This window comes from Biomphalaria glabrata, chromosome 11, assembly GCF_947242115.1.
Source record: "Biomphalaria glabrata chromosome 11, xgBioGlab47.1, whole genome shotgun sequence".
Lineage (NCBI taxonomy): Eukaryota > Metazoa > Mollusca > Gastropoda > Planorbidae > Biomphalaria > Biomphalaria glabrata.
The window spans coordinates 483,367-487,956 of NC_074721.1; positions in this window are offsets into that span (position 1 = coordinate 483,367).

The following is a 4,590-nucleotide window of genomic DNA, read 5'->3' on the forward strand; positions in this document are numbered from 1 at the left end:
TTGAGGAAGTGATCAGGCTAAATGAATAGCAAAACAAACCTCCTGTGGGAGTGTTCAAGGGAATGCAAGAGCTTTCCCATTGCACTGAGTGGAGTAGAAAGAGAGCTCACACGTCCCTGTCAATAATCCATGCGCCGCTCCTCAAGGGAACGTTACACCAATGGCGAGTCCTGCACGGTTAGCTTGGCACAACAAAGGAAAGTGGCGGCGGTTTCTGGTGTACTCGGCCTTTGGCCAGATAAATTGGAAATAGCAATGCTTTACATAGGCCATGTGGTATGTGTGCTGGATTGCCATTGGGTGGCCTTGATGGTCCAGAATTCATACCTGTCCACTGCCATCCCCGTCATCTTGCAAGAGGTTTCGCCCATTTATTTCAACTCTGAAGGAACATCTGAAACATGTAAAACAAAGGCTTTAGGAATCAACCAAGAAAAAAAATATCAGTGGATGATGACATCATCCCGACCATTGCTAATGCCCAGGTAGAAGCTTCACACCATGACAAATGAAGGGGGAAGTATAATTTAAACACATATAATTCTAGACCTATGATTAGTGAAGAAACAGTATATGGCAAATCAAAACTAGTCTTGATCTAAGAATCTATAATTAAGTTCATCCATTGAAGTTCAATGATGACTTTTGTCATGCAGGGGGCTGAGGGCTTTGCACTGGGGTTTTGAGCCTCCACATGTGGCTGGTGAGACCTTGGTCGTGCGGTTTGCGGGCTGGACTGTCGTTCCGATTTATCGATGGTCCAGGGTTCAAACCCTGCCCGCTCCAATCCCCCGTCGTCCTGTGGGAGGTTTGGAATCTTCAACTCTGAAGGAACACCCAAAACATGTAAAACATTTTACAAACATGTGAGCCCGGAAAGTTTGGCTGCACAATAGGCAGGTTATTCCAGCTGGAGCTAGTGTCATTGGCCTTTGATTTTTTTCTCTGGCGCTATTCTTCTCCCAGCGATATTCTAGTGCCCCCTGCAATATGTGCGCCAGTTTTATGTGCTTCTGTCTCCCTGGTGTCTGAGTCAAAGCTGAATGCTTTCAGAGAAGCTTTGAGGGTGTCACTGAAGCGTTTTCTTTGTCCACCTTGTGAGGGCTTTCCTTCCCTTAATTGGCCATAGAGGAGTCGTTTAGGGATGCTGCGGTCGCCTACTGCGCAGATGTGGCCTTCTCATCACAGCTGGGACTGCATCGGGATTGTGTGCATGCTTTGTAGGCCCGCTCTTTGAAGGACTTCTGTATCTGGTATCTTTTCTTGCCATTTAACATTCAGTATTTTTCTGAGATGGGTCATGTGAAAGTATATATATATATATTGTCCAGGTCTTTTAGGCATAGAGAACTGTCGGGTGGATGACAGCTCAATAAATCTCTAGCTTTGTGTATGTGGAGATAACCGTCTATTCCAAACATTTTAGACATTCTGAAATAGGATGCACTAGCATTGGCGATACATAGTTACTAATGATCTTTTGCAGATAATTTTCAGAGCAGGCATTTAGGGCACAGTTGTCAGCAAATAGCAAGTCCCTGATTACTGCTGATTTTTTTTTTACTTTGCTTTGAGCCGCTTCGGGTTGTATAGGTCACCATCAAATCTGTATGTTGTATTTATCCCGCTTGTATCTCTATTTGTGAATGTATCTGTCAGCATGACAGAAAACATAATATTGAACAGTGTGGGTGCTAGGAAACAACCTTGTTTTACCCCATATGATACTTTAAAGGGTTCTCCACTTTCCTGAACACAAGCCTTCATGCCATGAAGGCATGAATAATTAAGTAAATCTATATAGATCTACATCTTATCTAGACTATGTATACAAAATCTATAGATAGAGACACATTTCATATAAATTCCATATATATATATGCTAGAACTAATTCATACAAGAGGTGCCTTTTCTTACCTAGTGACTATAATAGTGCCATTGATTAGAGAATGGAATGGGTTGCCTGAATCAGCCAGGAAAACCAAAGAGTTAGCAGAGTTTAAATTTAAGTCAATAATAATATAGCATGTATGACTGTCAGACCTGTCACTATGACTAGTATGACTAGATTCTCTAGACTGTACAAATGAAATGTGTAGGTTTTGAAGGTTTTTGAAGATGCCACTGAATGTAAGAAATGATCATGTCATTTATGATTTATGATGTCAATGACGATGAGTCATTGATTGAGTGAATCATGATTGCATGAATGACAGTTCCAATGATTTTGAATTATTATATATTATATACTATTCAACTAGACATAGATTCTAAATCTAGATCTATTTCTACAGAGTGATTAGAGACTAGACCTCTACATTAAATTTAAATGTAATAAAAAAGTAATACCTTACAAGTTACATCAGTGGACATCACTAATATTTAATATGTAGATCTAGATAATATTAATAATTAGATCTATATTGACTATATAAAGTATATAGACATATAGTAGATCTATTACTAGACTATTATAAATTATATTTTATATATTTAATATTACCTTTAGGCTTGGCTTATGCCGGCTTATAAGTCTTAAGTAACAAGTTAGTTAGTTATGCCTATGTCGCCTATGAGTATAGTATGAGCAGCCTATGCCTATTAAATTCATTTATTTTTTATATCTAGATCTAGATTCTTATATAATAAATCATATTATATAAATTATATAATATATAGGGTAATTTCCTCCGCTTTTAGCAGCGGAGTCTGGACTAAAATCACTATATATTTGAAAAAAAAAAATAACTTACCTGCTATGGCTATGTCACTATGTGTTGGTGTTGATATTCTATAGCCAGACAATCGCACAAGGTGCATTCAATGTTTCGATTAACAATCACCGGGCAAACGGAAGCTGTCCAGGTTAGCAGTAACTGAGTAAGCACCAAGAACACTTACTAAACACGAGTTTCGATGCTAATTTGTTAATTAGCTAAATCTAAACGGGATAAATATGCAGTGGCAGTGGTTATCAAACTGTTATAGTAACTTCGTAGACCAAAAAAAAAATGTTTTCCCCATAATAGTCAGAAGTTTTCCGTCAGAAAGTCATCTCATGTATGAACATGTGAGAGGAGGGGCTGTAAATGTAGGCACAAGCTATAATATTGTCATAAATACGACCATTCTCTTGGGTAGAATTTCGTATAACTATAGAAATCAAACTTTTCCGGCTTCAAACTTGTATTAAAAGGCTAATATTAATTTAATAGATGATAGGCTATATATATACATAATCACGTTAGGCTTTATTGGTGAAGAGAATAATCGAGTAACGTTATTTTATATTAATCCCATTTAGCATCTTTTATTTGACATGCATATTTTGTTAAAAAGTTTAAATTGAATTAAAGGTGAGGGTATAGGCCTAAAGTGCGCGGGTCTTGCATTTTCGTAAACCCGTCATAAATATAAATATATGGTCTACAAGGGTGGCTGCCTTGTCGTGCGTTATGCGCGCTGGACTGTCGTTAGGACTTGTCGATGGTCCCGGGTTGATACCCTGCCCACTGCCATCCCCGTCGTCCTGCGGGAGGTTTGGATTAGGTAGTAAATCAAAATTTTCTTTAACTCTGAAGTAACATCAGGAACATTTTAAAAAAAAAATTACAAACAATCTCATCTGCATACCCACTATATAATTTTATAGAAATGATGTCACCTACGTACATTAACACATTTTAACAGCGTACTTCAATTTATGGACGAAGTCTACAATTTTACAATGCTACAACTTAGGAGCTATATAATGTAACCTACATTGAAGTCCAACTTATGGGAGTAGCATACGAATATTCGATGTTAGGATATAATTTAAGGAAGTATAGCCTACATATAGGCCTATACAATGTTAGGCCCTCACCTCACGGAGGTAGCCGACAAAGATAGGGCTACATCGATGTAAAGTTTTACCGGTAGCCAACAAAAATAGGGCTACAATGTTAAGCCCACAACTTACGGAGGTAGCCCACAAAGATAGGGCTACAATGTTACCGCCTTAACAGCCTTTCACTTCAAATTTTCTCACCCAATATGCCCATATTATTTAATGCGGCGACCCCCAACCTTAAAAATCATAAGCCTAAGTAGCTGTGCTTTTGATAATGTTCTAAAACAGTTCACTTGATGTAAATATTTGATATGCGTTGCCATGTTTTAGGTTTCAACATGAAACAATTGTCATTATAGTCTTGAAAACAATAGTTCTGATTATGATTAAATTATAAATAAATAAAATTGCATCTTTGTGACATGCATTTATTTACTAATCTATTTCTTATTTGGGAGACGCGGGGATCTTTGGGCGCCTCTAAGTCCACCCAACTCTAATGTGTGGGGCCCACCTGATATTAGTTGGGGAAAGTAAATGCGGTTGGTCGTTGTGCTAGCCACATGACACCCTCGTTAACCGTGGGCCACAGAAACAGATAACTTTCATTATATCCATACCATAGACCGCAACGGAAACTTTTACTTTTTAACTTATTTCGTATTCACCATTTTTGTGGTGCAGACTTATGTGACTATTTTTTTAAGCATGACGTAGCATTTGCAGTATTAGAATCTATATGTTCAAAGGTCTTAGA